Source organism: Myotis myotis, unplaced genomic scaffold (genome assembly GCF_014108235.1).
Source record: "Myotis myotis isolate mMyoMyo1 unplaced genomic scaffold, mMyoMyo1.p scaffold_m19_p_12, whole genome shotgun sequence".
Taxonomy (NCBI): Eukaryota; Metazoa; Chordata; class Mammalia; order Chiroptera; family Vespertilionidae; genus Myotis; species Myotis myotis.
This window is the reverse complement of record NW_023416316.1, coordinates 37,922,799-37,944,210: the sequence shown is the minus strand read 5'-3', so window position 1 is coordinate 37,944,210 and position 21,412 is coordinate 37,922,799. Positions and strand designations below refer to the sequence as shown.

The following is a 21,412-nucleotide window of genomic DNA, read 5'->3' as shown; positions in this document are numbered from 1 at the left end:
GGGAGAGTTGTTCTAATCCTTGAATAAAAAATCCCACAGTTGGTCATCCTCTATGTGTCTGTTATATCCTGAAGGTATGTATGTTTTTTAAAATTTTGGCAGGAAGATGAATGGAGGTGATTTCAGTAAGGGAGAGGCAACCTACTGGCATTAAATAGATAAAATAGTAAGATATGGTACCTTTTCAGAAAGCCAGGAAACATATTAAAACAGTTATAGGATCCTTCCCATATATTTGGGGGAAAATGCACATTGCTGATAAGGTTGAGAGCCTAGGAGATGATACACACACAAAAACATACAAAATAAATTATTTCAAAACTTTTTGACTTAAGAACACATGAATGAAGACATTTAGCCTTACATAAAATTCCCCAGAGCTAGAAAATTTGTTTTTAGGAAGAGTAGAAGAGAAAGTTAACTTGACAAAAATCTAAACAACCAAAAAAATACCACTAAGAAATATGAAGTAAAAGACAAACAGTGTCTAAGTTTGGGGATGGGATGGGATTACATTGAAATGCTATTCTTTGTAATCTCACATCACTACCCCACTTCTTAGGAGACTAGAATTTTTCTTTGATAAATATTTCATCAAAGGATTCATCTGTCAATTCACAGAGGAATGTAAGTCATGACAAAGAAGACGATGGGACATCAAGGTGGTCATAACAGCAGAAAGTGAGAAAAAAGCCTTCCATCTTCTGCTTTAGACCAAGCAGACTTCTTCAGCTCTAATGTGAATATGAATCACCCAAGAAGCTGTTACAGTGCAGATTCTGGTTCATTCAATGGTGGTGATGATATTCTGATTGATTGTGTGTGTGTGTTTGTCGGGGGGGTGGGGGGAGGACCTGAGATTCTGCATTTCTAACAGGCTACCAAGTGATGCAGGAGGTCCTGGTGTATGGGCTTCACTTTGAATAGTAAGAGTAGACCATATGATACCAGTGGTGACAGTTACGAAAACATGTACAAATTTGGGGAGAATGTAAGAGACTTAGTTTTTGTGTGTGTGTGTGAGACCCAGAGAGAGAGAGAAGTAGATAGGAAGAGGGGGAGAGGGAGAGAGGGAGAAAAGGAGGGAGGGAAGGAGGCAAAGAGGGAAGGAGGGAGGGAGAGACTAAGATAAAGTTGAACTCCTTTCAGGGCAGCTTTGGGAATTTTAATGCAGGAATACAAATAGGAAGGACAGGAAGAATGGGAACATGGTAGCAATTAGAAAATGAGACTAGTACCCCAAGCTGATTAGTGTCTCTATGCTCAATTCTTAATGGGTAGCCTTCCAATATTCTCTGTTCTTTCTCATTTCATGGATGTGTACAAAGTGGGTCAATTTTGTTCTTTTCAGCCTTTTTAACACCTAACCCTAACTCAGAGTTTGGCATGCAGTAGGTTCTCAACGAATATTTTGAATGAACAGGTTAAAAAGTATAAATGATCATACCTCCTAGATTTTCTGGGCATTGTGTCTTTTAGACCAGCTGTAATACCAAATGGTTTGAAAAATCTGATTCTGGAGCCGTTGGAAAGTATTAACAGGATAGGCTGAGGGCTAAAGGAGGGGGAAGAAATGAGTGGACACAATTGGTCAAATGTAAGCAATTTAAGATAGGAGACAAACATGGATTCAGCCAAAATATGTAGGAGGAAACTACCATATAATATGAGTAATGCCATTTTCTTAAATACCTCATATATGCTAGATCTGATCATAGTATATTGAGTGTCATCTTATTGAATTTTAACAGAAATGTTATTAGGTGGATATTAGGTGATAGAAACTGTGGCAACAGAGGGTAACATTTGCACAGGTCACTTGGCAATAAAGTGGTGAAGAGGATTTACATTAAGAAGCCAAGTATAGATGCCTTGGACACTTGACCTTATGATCTGTCATCAATGCAATCCAGTGCCCAGTGTCTGCCTTCTCCAATAACCTGTAAACCCCATAAGAGCAAGAGTGTCGATTCCGTTCTTAGCTGTGTCCCCAGCACCCAGCATATTTTTTCATCTTTAGGTACTCAAAAATAATTGTCAAATGAGTGGTCAGCCCAATTTGAAATGACCCCTCCTTTCTATTGATTGCATTATATAACCTGTAGAATACGAAAAAGAAGCTTTGCCCAAAGACAAGTGTTTCCTTGCTCTCAGCTTTGAGATATGTTTCTGGGAACTCCTGCATTAGGTTTGAATAATGCTTCTCAACATTTTTTTCCTGAAAACCTTCCCTTGATCACCAGTCAAAGAGCCTTTTAAGTTGTTTTTCACTAAAAGCCTCTTCCATGAATTTTAATACCATAGTTATATTGTATATCTGATACGTATTGTGTGTATTTCTGTGTTTTATACATAATATGGGTAAGATTTTTTCCCTGCTCCCCTGTCCCAAGAACCAATATTGGTCCCTTAGGAAAATGTATTAATGAAAAGGATTGCGCATCAGAGAAAAACTAGGAAAGCATTCAAAATATCTTTTACTTTGATTCAATTGAGTTGCAGTGACGCAGCAGTGATGCCGCAGAGATGGCCAGTTACATCCCCCAATCCATCCTCTCCTTAGCGAATCAGTTGCTAAGCACAGCCATCAAGTTGAAGGATTATATTCCCTAGCTTTGCTCCACACTTTCCTTTTGGCTAGGTCAGTGGTTCTCAATCTTCCTAATGCCGTGACCCTTTAATACAGTTCCTCATGTTGTGGTGACCCCCAACCATAAAATTATTTTTGCTGCTACTTCATAACTGTAATTTTGCTACTGTTATGAATCATACTGTAAATATCTGATAGGCAGGATGTATTTTCATTGTTACAGATTGAACATAATTAAAGCATAGTGATTAATCACAAAACAATATGTAATTATATATGTGTTTTCCTATGGTCTTAGGCGACCCCTGTGAAAGGGTCGTTTGATCCCAACAGGGGTCGCGACCCATAGGTTGAGAACCGCTGGGCTAGGTGAACACAATGACACTGAATTAAAGGACTATATTTCTTAGCCTTCCTTATAGACTCCTTTTGGCCATCTTACCAAGTTATGGCCAATGAGCCATGAACAGTGGGAGAGAAATAATGTCTATATTAAACTACTATATTTTGAATGTCTATGTTACAGCTGAACCTACCATTAATAGATACAAATCTCATTTTCATTATATCTTAAATTATCATTAATTCTGTTTAATAAATTTACATTTACCAGGCCCCACTCCTTATAAATTTTTAAGGATTTCTCCCTATGCCCTTCTTTTGTTTCCACCTCCATCATTTTAATGACTTGCATTAAACATTTGTGTAGAGGTGCAGACAAAAAAAGTAATGACACTTGTATGTATAATATATACTGCAATCATGATGACTACAGTGGAAGTCCACTAATTTTGAATTTATGACTTATAGTCTATGTATAATTAAATTTTGAATGAGGGAAGTTTTCAATTAAGGAAGGATTATTGAAGACTAATAATGAGGAAGAGAGAAAAAGGAGGAGGAATGATAAGATTAGATAAAATGAGAAATGATAAAAATCATTATTTAAAAAAACTTTTTTATTGATTTCAGAGTAAGTGAGAGGGGGAGAGATAGAAACATCAATGATAAGAGAGAATCATTGATCAGCTGTCCCCTGCACACCCCCTATAGGTATTGAGCCCAAAACTCAGGCATGTGCCCGTGATGGGAATCAAACCAGGGACCCCTCAGTCCACAGGCCGACACTCTGTCCACTGTGCCAAACCAGCGAGGGCTCATTTATTCTTTAGATTAATTTAGAGAAGGAAGAAGAGAGAAAACAAAGAAGTATTTACAAATTAATGTTGGGTTGTATTGAATAGCAGGGAAAATAAAGATCTAAAGGTCAAAGTAAGTGTCAGAGTGAAGAAAAGTTTCAAAGCTTAAGCCTTTAAAGAAAGGATGGATTCCAACCACAGTCATGCTTGTGCTGAATTAGGACTTGCTCTCTGCTGTAGGAAAGGCTCTGGAAGCCTCTTCACCTGCAGGCTTGGTACAAAAGCCATCAATTATTTAGCTTAAAAATCAGGGGTAAGAGGTGACACCAGGAATTGGGATTAAGGTTTTTTATTTTGTTTCGTTTTTGCTGGGAATTTAATTGCAAAGTCTTTACTTGTGGTAACCAGACTCAGAATGAAATACAAAATTGGGCAATAAAGTTGTATACCTCTTAGAGATTTGAAAAGAAATAACAAAACATACAAAAACAAGGAGAGAGTTTGTTTGCCTTGTAAAGCTGGATCAAGAGAAAACACCCAACCGGATAGAGATTTTGCTTAATTTAAGACCATATAAACACACAGGTTCTCTTCCCAAGTCATGAGTCATGAAAAAAAAATGTTGTTAGTAATGCTACATGCAGAGTATCTATGATAGACATGGTTAGCGTCCAACCAATAGCCATTCCCCTCTACTTCCTTGTTAACCAAACCTGCATTTTGATCAGAGAGGTAAAGTGCCCTTCCTCAAGGACTGAATCAGCCTTGGTCTAAGTTGGTCATGGAGATCTTTTTCCCCTTTGGCAAATTTACACTTTCCCAGCCATTCTTGCAGCCAGGAGTGGTCATGTGACTAAATTCTGACTGACAACCTGTCAGTAGCAAGTCTGCTAGGGAGCATCTTTGAAATACTTTCGTGTTTAGGTAAAAATGTAAAGATTTGCAAGAGAAAATTGTTCCCCTTGCCTACTTTGACCTGCTTGGTATGCTGGTGTGATAATGTGCTGACTGGATATATACTGGCCAACTTGTGACCTTGTGGTGACAAACAAGCAGATAAAAATATTATACATAGAGTTTGAGGAGACTTAATTTTGTAAAAAGCCTGTTTTTTGTTTGGAACCTGGGGTTTGAAAGAAATTATTGAGCTATTAACTCTCCTAATGCTAAAGGTTGGTCATGGACAAGATGCTACATGCTCAGTGATGCAGTGAAAAATAGAACATGAAGCCTGGCTGGTGTGGCTCAGTGGTTGAGTGTCAACCCATGATCCAGGAGCTCACAGTGTGATTCCTGGAGGCAGCCAATTGATGACCAATGATTGATGATTCTCTCTCATCACTGATGTTTCTATATCTCTCTCCTCCCTTCCTCTCTGAAATCAATAAAAGAAATGTATAAAAATATTCAATGTTTGAATCATTCCAGACCATAGAAAAGGAGCCGAAGCTTCCTGATTCTTTTTATAATGCTAACATAACTTTATTACTAAAAGTTGATGAATATATCACAAAAATAAAAAAATATTTTCCTGTATTAATATAGATATAAAAATTCTGTATAGCATGTAGCAATTGATTCCAGCTGTGTATTATGAGAACAGTGTAATATGATCTAGTAGAATTTATTCTAAGACTGTAAGGATAGTTCAATATGAGGAAATCCATCAGTGTAATTTATTACACCAACAAATTAAATGAAGAAAGTCAATAATTATATCAATAGATGCCTAAAAGGCATCATAAAATTTAACAGCCATTCCTAATAAAAAGTATCCAAGAAATTTAAAAATGAAGGAAACTATTTAAACGTAGTAAATTCTTTTTACCAAAACCCAATAGTGAACACTATACTAAAGCATAAAAATGCTAACACTATTTTCATTTAAAAATAGGGTTGATTTCTTGTTATATTTAATCTGTGGTGAAATTGCTCATACCTTTTTTTCTACCCCCACTAGTTGAGGACATACCCCTCAATGAGGTGCCTGAAATGATGTATTTAAACATATTTTTCTCTTTTTAGACTGAGACTTTCTAAAGGCAGATATAGACTTTACAAATTTTGTATCCTTAGTCCCTGATAGCTTCTGCCACAAAAAATTTTCTTGAATGCATAAGCAATTAAATTAATATAATAGTAGAATTTTGTACTTTATAAAAGTCCATTTCCCTTCCCCACAAGTGGACTGTGTCAGTTTTGTTTACATATGACATGCTGCGTATACCGTGAGCACAGTTTACAAAACCATGTTTCAAAAAGTACACCCCAACCCCTCCAAAAAGAAAAGAAAACAAAAAAGTCCAACCAAACAACTATATCTGAACCAGAGGGCAAAGACCATTTTCACTTTTTATGATTTTATCTTTCCTTGAGATTTTAAGATCTCACATAGTTTTATGATCATCAGTTTTGTAACTCCTTTCATAATTGTTCTGGGATTTATTTATCATATTTAGAAGTTGAGCTGTGAGCAGCTTGGAAATGCAATAGTATGCCACTTAGCTTAAGTTTATTTACTTTAGAAACCATAAGAAGATTAAAAACAAAAAAACCCCAAACTGTTTGGGAAATGCTTCTCAAAGAGGAATTTTATTTTCACATCCTTCCCACCTTCTAAAACCAAAGTAAAAATTTTTTTCTTTCCAAATTGCTATTTAAATCTGAGGGCATCCATATATTTAACTTCCCTAGAATCCTCAATTATTTCACTTAGCATTCATGGACTAGGCCCCTCTACCTGTATTTGCTGCTACCTATTATAAACTAATGCCTCCTGCTGCTGTGTCTTTCTCTCAAGAGACAACAGATGTGCTACCCTGAGATGGAAAACAGAGGTTGGATGTTCAGAATTCCACTCTGGAAGGGTTGTGCACCCCCAAGTTAATGCACTCATTTATTTATTTAACAAGTGCTTATGAAGCTCATAAGCTGGAGTGGGTATAGAGTGAAGACAGGCTGCCCTTGCAAAGGAATGTAGTCTGGCATCCTTTTCCTTGTTGCCTGTCTTTGCCTTTTTTCTGCCTATGCTGTGTGTTTCTCAGTGGTATCCTTTGAAGTCAACAAGAAAACAAACAAACAAAAATAACAACAACCATCTTTTTACATTTAACAACAAATCTAATTATTATAAAGGATAATTTAAAGAAATAAGATTTCCTTTCCCCCCCCTCTCTCTCTATCTCTCTACCTATCCCCTTCCTCCCTTCCTTCTTTCCTTCCTTCCTTCCTTCCATCCATCCATCCATCCATCCATCCATCCATCCATTTTTGGTCTGCTTAGCTTTAACCTCATCCACTCTCTCCTAGAAACAGCACCCTGATTTTCTTTGGGGATTTCACCCTTTTCTACTGCCAGCCTGTGTCCACCAAAGCTTCAGGATAGACATGGGATCCTGATTGCCCAATAAGGAATTCTTGGGATTCTAACTGGAATGACAGGAAAAGGTACTCTTATCTACTTACTAAATTGGTTTAATTTTGGTGCTGCTGATGGCCATCTTGTCATTACAAGTAGAGAAATTATGTGAAAATGAAGCTGAACAGAGAGGAAAAGGAAGTGAGTGATGAAGGAAGACACATTTTTGATGAGACCATTTAAGTTCTTGAATTTGACCAGGCCTGTGAGCCAATAAATTCTCTTTTTTTAAAAAAAAATCACTTTGAGAGGGACTTCTCACACCTGCACCTAAAATTCATGTAATAGAGGCACAAAAAGCAATCCAGAGGAGTCAGAGCAAGCTTCCTGGGAAAGTAACATTGAAATGATTTTCTAAAGGAAGTTGGGCTAAGATGAAAAAGGAGAGTGTTTTCAGCAAGAAAACAGCATGTCAGAAAACTGCAGTTAGAAAATGTTCGGCTTCTTTGAAGAACTGAAAGCCGTTCCCTCCGGTTGGCGTACCGAGTGCAATAAGGGACAGAGTAGGAGCACCACGGAGACGTGAGACTGTGGAGGTTATGCAGGGTCAGAGTGCAGAGAACTTCATCCTCAGGGTAAGGGCAAGGGTCTTCACTGGGGCAATCCAAGATCCCAGTTCCATCCCAGAAGTGTCTCTCAAGGAACCATTAGAAAATTGATTCAAGAGGGGGAATCAAGGAGACCAGTCAGTGTGACACGATGGTGGCCTTTCTGAGCAGTGTCAGTGCAACTAGAGAGAAATGAATGGATTAGAAAGCTTTGTAAGTTAGAATCAAGAGGCTTGGAGACTGACTGGGTGGAGTGAGAGGAGGAAGAGTGAGGAGGAGTCAAGTAAGATGCAGAGTTTCCTGGCATGGGCATGGCGATGGTGTTGAGGGAGAGTATCACACACAGGAGGAGAAGGTTTGGGAAGAAGAGGAATTCCGTGTCGGAGAGTTTGAGTATCAGGTGTTTGGCATGTCTGAGGGGAAACATGGAATAGGCTATGGGAATTATGGTCAGGAAAGTAAGTGTGGTGCTAGAGATATAAATTCGGGAGATATGTGAACCGCGTCCAGCACTTCCAGTGGTGAACCTGAGGAGGGGTAGTGAAGGATTAAAGAAAACAGACAAGAGAATATAGTTGGGGCCAGGTGGATCACTGTGTCTGGATGAGGACACAGTGACACAGCCTGTAAGCCGAATCTTTATTTTGTAGCCAGATCACACAAAGCAAAATAAGGGAGTGGTCAAGATGTTTACAATGTTCTTGCGAGTTTCAAATCTGCTTCTTTCCTCTTATTGCAACTCTCTAAACTCTATCAAGCTTTGTTTTGGCAGCACTTGCTGCACCTCCCACAGCCCACATCCCTCAGCTACCTAGGACTACAAGGTCGGACTATAACGTCAAGCTTACATACAACCATAGCCTTTGGCTATAATTGTGCTGGGAGGGCTTTGCCCTCCAAGCTGGGACTTATATGTGCCTTTGCTACAAGAGGACCATACCTCCTCTTCAGTCCAAGGCTTGATCCTGTCCAAATGCTATAGCTGCTCTCCACAGATATGGATGCAACTGAAGCCATGATTATAGGTGAAATATGTGTTAGGTTAGGAAAAAAGAGGGTTTGGGGCAGAATCCTAAAAAAATCAGTATTTAGAGGATGAGCAGAGGAGAAATGGCCCTAAAAGGAGTGTAGAAAAAATTGATCAGAGGAACAGAAGAAAAATCCTAAGAGTATGGCACCTCAGACTAGAGCATATGTAAGGAGAGAGTGGTGAAGAGTCAAAAATGCTACTTGGATCAAAGAACTGTTAAAAGTTAGGGAACTGTTAGAAGTTAGTGTTACTGCTTATTGCAGAGAGAGATGATAAACCCTTGATAATACAACTACTCATGTCAAAGTTTCAAAAGAAGAAAAGGTTGATCTTTAGGATAATTTGGAAGTCTTAGAGTAATTCTGAAAGGAGACAGTGAGGAAAGGAGATGTAAGGGAAAGAGCCAGGGAGCTAACTGAGGCTCTTGTGTGATGGGACATATTCATGAGCCTCACAAAAGTTCTGTAAAATTTAATAAATGTGTGCATGACTGAAGTGGTTATTGTTTGGCACGCCTGCAAGGGGTTGCCCACCCCTGCCCTAGGGCTTAAGGGCAAGGGAAGTTCCCAAATGATTCTAGCATTATATAAAAGAAGGATTGAACATTGTCTGGGATTTAGCCATAAGGATGGTGTTACTGATCCTGGAGAGAGACATTTGACTGAAATAGTTTGGACCAAAACTAAATGGCAATGTGTTCATTCAGAAGTGAGTGAGTGGGGACAGTGATATTGAAAAAAGAAGGTTAGCTAGGAAAGTCAGGAGAGAGAGAGAGACAGGATGGAATTTTATCTCAGAGGCTAATCATTCACCTAGGGCAGTGTAATTGTCTCTTCTAATAAAGGTGATATCTTTTTTTAAAAGTGATTTTGCAGAGAGAGGAAGGAAGAGGGAGAGAGAGAAATATCGATGTGACAGCAAAACATCAATCACTGCCATCTGTATGTGCCCTGACCAGAAATCAACCAGGCAACCTTTTGGTGCACTGGGTGATGCCCATCAACTGAGCCACATTGGCCAGGGCAGTGATACCTTGATATCGCAAAATTTGCCTTCATAGCTCCTTACTCTGTTCCTACTATCATTTATATTTATTTATTTATTTTTTGTCATTTAGATTTAAAGAACACAATCAAGACGTAAAAAGTATAGCCTGTTGGGAAGTTTAATTTTGAATCTTGTGCTTTAAAGAGGCTTATTAATTTTCTGTGTTCATGAACCGAGACCCAATCTGTGTCATATAGCTCCTCATATTTTCTTCCTGAGTGGAGAGAAACATCTTACTGGCATATCATTACTCTTCAAATAGCTGGAAGCATCATCAAAAATTGAGATAATTACCCCTAACAGGAATAAATGAATTTTGAGTACATGGGCTCCCGCCCCTTAAAGCAGGGCAAAGGAGGTTAACCAGGCAGGGCAAGTCTCGGCTGGAGGAGTCCATATAAGTCATTCTTAATTGGAGGTTTCACCTTTGTTCCCTTGAGCAGCTGCCAAGGAACTTTCTCCATGTGACTTGAGATAAATGAGCGAGACAAGGAACTGTTTGCATCTTTAAGATGAGCTGCTAGGCTATTCCTTTGAAATCCAAAAGGGGATGGTGGTGATTACAGATATATATATATATTTTTTACAATGTATTGTAAAAGACAGTGAAGAAGTGCTGAAGGAAGAGTCAGGACACAAGGAAGCCCACACACAGGGACTCTGGGAAGCTGTCTGTCACGTTGTTTTCTTACTCGTGCCAGAGGGAGGCTGACAGACAGATCATAAGGAGAACGGTGGAGCATGAATCAGAGCATCACTGCTTCTTTGTAAAAGAACAAAGGCAGCAAAGGGAAACCTTGAAAGGAAACTTATATTAACACCCTCTTCTGCAGACAATCTCTGCTGCTCCTCAAGGGAAGACACAGAGACCATCCTTTCAAGGCTCTAGCCTCAAAGGCTACATGTTGAGCATGATTGTGTGATGCCATAGAAACAGTGCTGGGTGGAGAGTCAGGGGTCTGAAGGCATAGGGCTATCCTATTCACGTCTTTGCCACTAATTTGGTGACTTTGGGCAAGCCTTGACCCCTCTGAACTTCCGTTTGCCGAAGTGTAAAATAGCAGAAAGCAGATGGCCACTGGTATTCTTACCTATGATGGGATTCTGAGCATCTTGAAAGATGGACAATATATCTGTAATAAAGAGGCTCAAAAGAAAGCTGCTGCCCTGTGTATTTTGCTTTGGGAATAATATGTTCCATTATATGGGAAAAGAAAGAATGAGTGTGAAACCCAGACGTGTGAGGCTGGCACGTGCAGACAATAATATTCTTATATAAAATTTGGATAAACACTTATTATACACTTGCTTTCACCCAGAATATTTGGTTTTCAATTCCTTAATCTTTTGGAATGCTGGAAATTACTTCTGGCATTTTCATCATTCCTGGGGTACAACTTAATGCTATTTGAAACAGAAATGGTTTCAGCCTCAAAAATAACACACTTCCTGCTAATCAACTTAAAATCTTCCAAGTCACACAAACTGTCGGAAGCCAGAACCTGTTTTTCTGGACAGGGAATGTATTTGTTCAGTCCATAAGATTGAGATCAAACTTGGATATTATTTTCCAGGTTCTAGTTTTTGGAAAGCAGATGAAGAATACCTCGATGGCATGAGATGTTTTGTGAATAGCAAGCTCTATAAACATTTTTTTAGGAACCACATTTTGTCCTGAGAATAAATTAGGAAGGTCGTAGGTATATTTTCTTGAATTTATTTTTTGCTTAGTGTGGAGCATAGCATGTTTTTAGCACACAAAAGTGTTTGTTGAATAAATGAATGAATGCATACATATATGGCATTTAAAAGAGACTATGAAATCTATCATTAGGAATTTTTCAAATTAAAATTTAATTATTGCTATCAATTTTAATCTATTATGTATATCAAAGGACTGACAGTTAATGAATGAGTATATTCTTCTGAACTCTTCCTGAGATAGTCTTATTAACTTTAATAATGGCATCTGGCTTTCTTTAAAAAAAAGTTAACAAATAAGAGAACCAGTGTTTCTGCTTATTCAGACATCCAAGAGCTAGTCAGGGGATGATTTAATCTGGGAATAACTTCCTAAATCAAGTGGCTTCTCTGAGAGGCCTCTCTCTTTGGAAACCTTCTTGAGTCTGATGGTGACATTCGAATTGTGGGCACCTTAGATTCAGCGAGAGAGATCTGGAAAGGAAAAGGGTTGATTAGAGGAAGATTTGATCACTTTTGAAACTAAGAAAGCACACTCATTGGGATGAGGAGGAAAGTGCTAACTATTCACTTATTATCCTGATTAAAAATGTGAGTGAAGATATTCCTATCTGTCTCCCATGGGCTGCAACTTGGCAATATTTAATTTTGATGACCTATTTTCCTTTTTGATTAAGATAACCTTTCCTGGAGGCTTTTCCTGTGGGAAATAAACTCTGTAATACATAGTTAATATTGAGGCTTCTGCTGATCATTGTTTCACTGAATGTGTGCCTAAGAAGACTGTCAAAATTTGAGTGGGACGAAACGTCTAAAGGACCTCGTTGTATCTTGACAATTGACATTTATAAGTTGGAATACCATTCATGATCTGTTTTATCACACATATTTATTAGAAGAGTAAGATAGGATATTTTATTTTATTTCATTTCATTTTGGTAGCAATGAGTCATGGATCACCAGGGTTGATCAGCCAGCCAATCCAACAGCCTCATTTTATGATGAGAAACTGAGGTCTGGAGAGACAGAGTTACTTGACCCAAGGACACCTCTAGCTAGAACTAAAATTTAAGTCTTACAATATTTTTGAAATTTGTAACAGGCTGCATTGCCACTTCTTGGTAAATTCTATGTAAGTTCTATACTTTGATTGAAGCTTCACTTGAGGTAGAAAATGGTATTTTGAGGAGGTCTCAAAGTGTGACTATTCCTGTTCTAGATTTTTTTCCTAATCAGTCATAAGTTCACATAGCTCAGGATACCTTTTCTTGGAATCTAGCCCTAGGTCATACAATAATTAGTTTGTGGATTACTTTAAGGACAATAGCAAAAAATGGTGGTGGGGGAGCTTAAGATTCTATGGGGATATAGACTTACAAATATACAAGTAAACTTTGGGGCATCAAACTGGTTTGCATCCTAGTCAGTTCTCATCTAACTGATCTTCCCTTGGGGGAGGGGCTGTAGGCTTTGATTTCAGATCAGGTCCTCACACCCTGGTTCTCTCCCTGTAGGACTGGATGACTGTGGGGTCTTAGCCTGGCCACCAGGACTCATAGGCTCAGTCTGTGCATTCACCACAGGGGCAGGTGCCGCTTCCCTGCTGTACTCGCCCTGCATGGTAGGAAGGCGCATATTAAAGTGTTGAGACTGCACGTAGCCTCTGAAGCCATCTTGGGCAAACTCATCTTTCTGTGCCTCAGTTTCTTCATCTGTATGTGGGGATAATATTTGTGTCTAAAGAATAGGGATATGTGGAATGATTCACAGGATTGTCCAAAAATGGCTTTGAGTGATTGTCCCAGACTGGCCAGTGTAAGCTGGCTCATACTGGAGCCACTGCCTTCATTCACCTCAGCTGGTAGAAGGCAGTCAAAATATCAGGAGATTCGTGCCTTCCTCTTAGCAGAGGGAATTTGGGGATGAGTGGTGGAGGTGGGGGTGTGGTGGAAGTGGGGATGGGAGCAGGGGGTGGAGGGATATAGCTCAAGTACCATGGAGAAACCTCATCTTTAGTTTTCAAGTGAGAAGTCACAGTGAATATAACATTTTTATTAGCTGGCATTTTAAAAAATAATGCATCAGTGAAATATATTATTTCATTTTATCTGAATTTGAATTGTTTGAAGAGAATGTATATTTGGCACATAGGAGGTGCTCCTGGTATGCTTATGAATTCACCCATCTATTTATTTGATATACTACTTATAAAATCCAGAATTATTCTAGGTGCCAGTCATTTAAAAAAAGCAAATAAAAGGACCCTTAACCACTTTTTACTTTCTTATTCATTTACATCTTTGGCTTAGATTTCAATTAGGTAAAATTCATAAAACTAAAACTTGGAATGGAGGTTCTTTATAGTCTAGAGATTACTAAGCCATTAACAAATGCTAATGGCTTAGTATTTGTTACTGCAAAACCTGGATTGGCACTAGATACAAACACACACACGCACGCATTTAAATTCGCTTTAATTTTCTTTTTTCCTTTTTATATTTATTGATTTGAGAGAGAGAGAGAGAGAGAGAGAGAACACATCAATTTGTCATTCCACTTATTTATGCATTCATTGGTTAATCTTTGTATGTGCCCTGACCGGGAATTAAATCCACAACCTTGGTGTAGCAGGATGATGCTCTAACCAACTGAGCTACCTGGCCAGGGTGGCTTTAATTTTCTAAAAATAAGGATGCTCCATGTTGATGTTCTATATTAGGGTACTGGTTTGGCTGCTTTAGCAGAAACCAAATAGCAGTGGTTTAAACTATATAGAAGTTTCTTTCTTTTATACATACAAATCCAGGTTGGCAGGGAATCCAGGGAAAGGCAGCCCTGGATGAGGTTATCCAGGGACCCAGAATTCTTTCTGTTTCCTGACTCTACCATTCCCTAGGGCCGTAGTCGGCAAACTGCAGCTCGCGAGCCACATGCGGCTCTTTGGTCCCTTCAGTGTGGCTCTTCCACAAAATACCACGTGTGGGCGTGCACGTACAGTGTGATTGAAACTTCATGGCCCATGCGCAGAAGTCGGTATTTTGTGGAAGAGCCACACTGAAGGGGCCAAAGAGCCACATGTGGCTTGCGAGGCGTGGTTTGCTGAGCCGCAGTTTGCCGACCACTGCCGTAGGGTGCTGCCTTCATTAATATGGGTGATGGTGTCTTGCTACCACCTGCTTGTGCCCCAGCCTGACAGATTGTCAATGAAAAAGTGGAAGACACAAATTCTATTCAAGACCATAACCTGGAAGTTGTACAGATTACTTCTTACAACCCATTGTACTGAAGTAGGCCAATGGGCTAACCCATAGGAGGCTGAGAAAGTTAGTCTTCAGGTGGGTAACCATGTGCCCAGCAAAATTCAGGAAAAAAGATTAGTATGGATATTGGGGAAAAACTAGTGATATTTAAGGGGTGTCCTGACTCCTTCTTCTTCACATATACATCTGCATTTTTTAAGGAGATTTTTTTTTGGTTTTGTTTTATAAAACTAAATTTAAAAGCTACATAGAACTTCAGAATACTCATGAGCCCAACTTCCAGATTTCATGTTGCTTGTTGAGCGAACCCCAAGGTATGAAAGTTTAAACTCCCTGAATAATCTACGTCTCCTCTTTAATGTTAAGAACTGGTAGTATGGGCATTTCCCTCCTTTTCACCGGTCATGGAGATGCCCATTGGGAGGAAATGGGCTATAGCAGTCTATTAGTGATGCAGGGGTACATGTGACCAACTTCCACATCCTCGCAGGTCCTCTCAATGGCCTTGCAGTCTCTCCCCCTTCCAGGATAATTGGGCTCATTATTTCCTTATATAAATGAAAAACATTCTAAAGCCCGACTCTCCAACTTAACTTCCGAACATCAACCTGGTCCAATGCACTTTTTCTTGGAATATAGAAGGTCCAGTGTGTGTTGCATTCAGGTTTTTGTTTTTGTTGTGATTTAACTTTCAAATGGCTAGTCTTTCTCTACTGTAAAGGATAGGGGATGTGTCCCTCTTCCACTGTTTGGGCAAGTCCTGGGGAAACAGCAGACAGATGTTATTTAGGAAAGTGTGTTAGCCAGAGTCACTTATAAAAATACATATAAAAGAAGACTTTTTCATAACTTTTCAGGGCTCTCAAAAGTGAGACTTTCATGAGTTTATTTCTCAGATATAGGAGAAACACCAAATTCTTAGAGAATGTCCAACAGCACCAAAGTTAAATAAAATCATTTGAGTTCCTGTGCTGAGCACAGAGGATTCTGCACATGACTCTTGCCTGAAACCATATGAGAACCTGAAACAGAATAGAGGCAAAAATTTAAAATGGTATTAAAATGTTAATTTCTCTTCAGTAGTTCCACTTGTAACAGTGTCTGAACTCACCGAGTTGAAAATAATGCTTTCTACTTTGTGACAATAGGACAACTTCTGACTGAATTGTAAGCATTTCAATTTGGAAGAAGTGTTTTGATTTTGATTTACATTTAAACGAGGCTCCTTTTGGATGGAAGGCTTAAAAGATGTCCTAGCAGGATGTCCTGATTCTGGCTGAGGTGGCATCCAAAACAGAGAGAAGGGATTGGAGGGCCTACCAAGTAGCTGGTTATTGTGGTCTATTTTCCAGTCTCAACAGGGATAAATGCTCGTGTGGGTAAAATGTTTGGCCTCCCAGGGGGAAAGGGAGTAGAACAGCCCAGTGTGGCATAGATATAGTCACCATTATTTATGAGGTTTAGAGCTGAGTGAGGGAGGACTGAGGAATTTTGATGCTGGTCTCTTTTCTAGGTGGGAAATGAACATTCCTAGTGAGTGAGAATTGCTAAATGATTTTTGATTTTATAGCCCAAAGGCCTGTTTGCTTATCATTTACTTGTTCTCTTCTCAATAGCTAAGGCTGAATATGTAGATTGTTTCTGGGGCAATTTGTAAGTAACAGACACATAAATAATAAATCTTCATTAATGTTTAGACTAGACTCTTGTAACCTTTCCTATTTCTCTATTAAGCTTTTCTCAAAAACCTTTTTGTCTCCCAGGATATTGCTGTGCATTGGAGGAAGGTTTTGTTTCGCTTTGTTTTGTTGCCAAAACAACAATTGGTAGGCTGTCAAAATAGACTTACTTTGCCAGTTAGGTTGACATACTTCAATCCAATCAAACATCTGATACTTGGAAGCAAAGAAGTAAGGAAGGGAGGGAGGGAGGGAGGGAGGGAGGGAGGGAGGAAGGAAGGAAGGAAAGAAGGGGTAGATTTAAGGGAGGTACTGGAAAAAGATCCAAAGTTTATCTTGAAGAAACATCACCCTTTCACCAATTGTTGAGAAGCCACATTGAAAATCAGACCTGAGTACGCCTTGAGTATGAAGTAGATACAAAAAAAACTGATGCCTCTAACCGAGGTCCCAATACCATAACACTATTCTGTTGTTATAAAAAGATAATATTAGAGGGATAATAAAGACTCCAGCTCTTCTCACAGACTAATTTCAGAAGAGTTTCAGTTACTTTTTTTCTCATTCTTTAATTGACCAAGGTGTTATCTTACAGAACTTCCCCTTTTTCTACCCACTTCGTAACAAAGTCTAAAAGAAGAATGAGTTTTTCCACAATGCAAACAGACCTCAGTGAGCCAAACCAGTTCCACTGTGAATCTTCACTACAATCTCAATGCAAGATATTCCCTGCCTCGCTCAATCTGCCCAGCAACTCTTATTTCTCTTCATGGAACCATTGCTTTAAGTATGTGTATAATGGTGTGTGTATGTTTGGCCATGAGTGTTTGTGTGTGTGTGTGTGTGTGTGTGTGTGTGTGTGTGTGTGTGTGACACAGCAAGGGTGAGAGGATAAAACAAAAAATGCTCTGAATAGGGGAGTTTCTTCTACATTCTTCTCTCTTCATTTGTCCAGTAGGAATACAGAGCTGAATATTAGGGGAGCTATTTCTAGTGCTGAAATCCAATGATGCCAGTCACATAGATAACTCACTCAGCTTCTCTGTATTTTAGTTTCTTTCTTTCTTTCTTTCTTTCTTTCTTTCTTTCTTTCTTTCTTTCTTTCTTTCTTTCTTTCTTTCTTTCTTTCTTTCTTTTTTTTTTTTTTTTTCTTCAAGATGGGGGCACTCTGAATCAAATGAAATGGGAGGCGACTTTGAAAAGCAAAGGAGGCCAGGACTGTGATAATGCCTTTAGGACTTCCTACTATTGCTGTCTGTTTTTTCTCTAATTGCAGCAGCTGAGTTGATGCTGGAGGAGGAAGAAGGGTGAGGACAGGCAGAATCCTGGACAGTCCAGCAAGTTTCTTCCAGGACAGATGTTCCCTCTGGTACCAGGACAGCCTTCTCTTTTCAGACTCACACAACCATATCATGAAGCTCTATCAAGTCCAAATAAATTATTATGTCTTTGAACCCTCTTTATTTTATTTTCCCTCTCACCAAAGGAATGATTTGGTGTGCCCTTACCTCCTGGCTGTGTTTCCCACTGATCGCCTCTGGGATTACTCCCTAGAGTTGTGTTTGTTAACAGGATGCCTGTTCTCCTGCACAAATCTCTCTCTAGCTGGTCTTGGGATTTCCACAGTGCTCTAATTACACAGACAGGGGCGACATTTGGCACTCAATAGTCTCCTCAAATGATACTGTGGAATGTAACACAGAGTGAATGAAATTGTTCTGAAGCAGTCTTAAGGAAAAAATTATTATTTGATTTTTTTTCTTCAAATAGTATGAGATTCCCATTTTAGAAGTTAGAAAACCAAGCTGCTGCTTGTTTTTTCCTTTGTAAGCATCAGAATATGGAGTGGAAAAGAAGTTGACAATCCAAATTCTGGCTTCACAATTTTCTATTTGATATTGAGTTTTTTCAATCTCTTTGAACCTTAGTTCTTTGATCTGCAAGATAAATTTAACATACAGGGTGTCCCAAAAAGTGTATACATACTTTATCAGCTAGGTTGTTGTGAAGCTTCAAATAAATGGTATAGATGTATATGAGAGAATAAACAGTAATCTACTGAATGTCCAGCAAATTTCCATACAGGGTGGGGCAAAAGGAGGTTTACGGTTATATGTATGAAAATAATACAACAATAAAAATAATAAGACAGGAATAAACTCTGTTTTGCATACTCACAACTGTGAACATACTTTTGCCCTGCCCTGGATGTATGTTAATTTTCCATCTGTCTTACCTATTTTCTCATTTGCACAAACTTTATGGAGCAAGTAGTAATAATGCATGTTGTTGAGATTAACTATTTGCAGGAACACAAAATGTTTGCAAATATACTAAGTTATTACTTGTGTGTGGGGGGGTGCTCTAGTTCTTAGTCCAGCTTTTTAAAAATTGTTTAAAGTATTACATATGCCTCCTTTTTCCCCCATTGACCCCTTCCCGCCACTCCCACCCCCCAGGACAAACCCACCGCCCCAGTGTCAGTGTCCATTGGTTATGCTAATATGCATGCATACAAGTCCTTTGGTTGATCTCTTACCCCCACCACCCCCCAACCCTGCCTTTCTTCTGAGGTTTGAAGGTCTGTTCAGTATTTCTCTGTCTCTGGATCTATTTTTGTTCATCAGTTTATGTTGTTATTTCACAAATGAGTGAGACCATGTGATAATTATCTTTCTCCGACTGACTTATTTTGCTTAGCATAATGCTCTCCAGGTCCATCCATGCTGTTGAAAATGGTAAAAATTCCTTTTCTTTTATACAGCATGGTATTCCATTGTATAAATGTACTATAGTTTTTTAATCCATTCATCTGATGATGGGCACTTAGGCTGTTTCCAAATCTTAGCTATTGTAAATTGTGTTGCTATGAACAAAGGGGTATATATGTCCTTTCTGATTGGTGTTTCTGATTTCTTGGGATATAGTCCTAGAAGTGGGATTACTGGGTCAAATGGGAGCTCCATTTTTAACTTTCTGAGGAAACTCCATACTGTTTTCCACAGTGACTGCACCAGTCTAAGATATCTCACTTTTGATTGAACTTGGTTTATTTTTCTGCTTTAGTAAAAGAGGTGACAAAGATTCATTATCATTCTAAGGAGGTTAAATCATTGCTGTCATGCTTATGTTGGTTCTTCCCTGTAGAAGAACAACTTCATACCCCTAAATCATCAGGGTATGCAGCTAAGGAGGTTGCTGGCAAAAACTTAAAATCAGGCCTCTTGTGTTTTGTGTTGGTGTGTATTCTTTATTTTAAAAATTATTTTTTTTTTAATTTAAATTTTTTATTGTTGACAGTATTGCAGATGTGGGCTTCTTGTGTTTTGAAAGCTAATGGGTCCTCTAGAGGCAATCCTGGTAGCATACATAGATGGTGTTTGGGTAAGCCCTGTTGTCTACCCAGAGTGTATCGTGAGGCCCTTTGCATTTCAGGGGTTAATGGGGGAAAGTTGCTTGATCTTAGGGAGGAAAGAATTAGTGGATCCCAGAGAAGGAAAGGAGACAGTAGCTCTGTGTCCACAGTGGTGGTGGTTTGAATTACTGACAGTACAGGGAAGTGGGGCTGGTGTTTGCAGGGATGGCTGCTCAGGGAAAGGCTGACACTTAGAGCTGTGATTCTGGGAACCCACAACATTTTGTATCAAAACTACTCTTGAGGGAGCAGGATCATCTTCCCATAAAGATTCAGGGTGAGCTCTGTAGGGACTCAGATCCACAGCAGATCAGAGTGACGATGCAGAGCCAACATCACGTGGCGGGGAAAACCAGAGGTAGCAGCAGACCCTTCAGACTCCAGGGTCTCTCTTTTTCAGATGATGATATCAGAATCACCTCACCTCTCTCCCAGATCTTTGCATATTTTAAAGATGGTGAGATGAGGAGGATACTAACATTCTATAATTTGGCACTGGGGGGCTCAAGACAGATTTATTTAGGGAAAACAAAAGCTATGTGATGCTAACTGTAACTTTAAAGTATGGAGCAATTTGATATGAACCTGCATTAGTGTTTGGCTAATTTTTCCTTTTGCCCCATATTTCAAGTTATATCCCCCCCTCCCCCCGGTCTGTGTTCTTTCTATTTTGTATTTGAATGAGAGAGAGAGAGAGAGAGAGAGAGAGAGAGAGAGAGAGAGAGAGGGAAGATAAAATAACCTGTCTGACTGACAGAAGTGGTTGGGGAAACAGAACATGTTATTATTGTCCATTATTACTTGTCTTTCACCAATGCTGGTCATGGGTTATGACCTGTGCTCTCCTCAGCTGTTGCTGGAAAATTACCCTTGTAGACCACGTGAGCATCTGTGCCTTGCCGCTTTCCCTCATGTGTCTCAGGGCCAACACTTTGGGGTGAATTTTTTTCGTTCCTCATACAAAAACCATATTGTATTGTTAATATACTTTTTTCTATTAAGTTGCAAATTGCACTGCCTTATTGGGCATATTTAAATGTATTGAGTCTCTTAGAAAAGATATATATATGAAACACAAATAAGTGGGATTATTTTGTGAATAAATGATTAGGCTACAAATAACATTGACTAGCAATAGGAGAAAGAATGCCTTCCCACAAATGAAATATCAATTGTGAGTGTGGTAAGGCAGGGTTGGTCTGTGCTGCTGAGGGGTGTAATGAATGATTCTATTTTGCAGTTGTTTCTAAAACGTAAGCATTTTCGAATCAGTGATGCAGTGTTTGGCCCCAGGAGAAAAGTAAGAATTTCTAAAGACAGTCTCAGTTTCCAAGTACAAATTGTTCAAAGAGGAACATTGTGTCCCTCATCCTGGGCTGGACCAGTTGGGCCATTTCAGAAGAGCATAGACGTGATGTTGACTCAAAAAGTCAGTGATGTGACCCTAATTTATTATACGACCTTGGTCAAGTCACAGAACCTTTTTGTTTCTTTTGGTAGTTGTTTTTAATTTGTATAATTCTGGACTTTGAAAAAGGCCCTTTTTCAGAACTCTACAAAACCTGTTCATTGATGGAGACAAAAC

At 39.1% G+C, this 21,412-nt stretch overlaps 1 long non-coding RNA gene across 2 annotated transcripts in view; it reads left to right on the top strand.

Annotated features, from left to right (window-relative positions):
• The window catches only part of LOC118666790, a 41,339-nt gene extending 23,473 nt beyond the window's left edge, over positions 1-17,866 (top strand). Inside the window, exon 3 of one of the 2 annotated variants that reach the window (XR_004971080.1) lies at positions 17,689-17,866. This is a non-coding gene — a long non-coding RNA (uncharacterized LOC118666790). Of the gene's footprint in view, positions 1-4,901; positions 5,035-17,688 lie in introns of those variants that run through there. The other variant, XR_004971081.1, reaches the window with a different exon arrangement.
• The last annotated feature ends 3,546 nt before the right edge of the window (positions 17,867-21,412 follow it).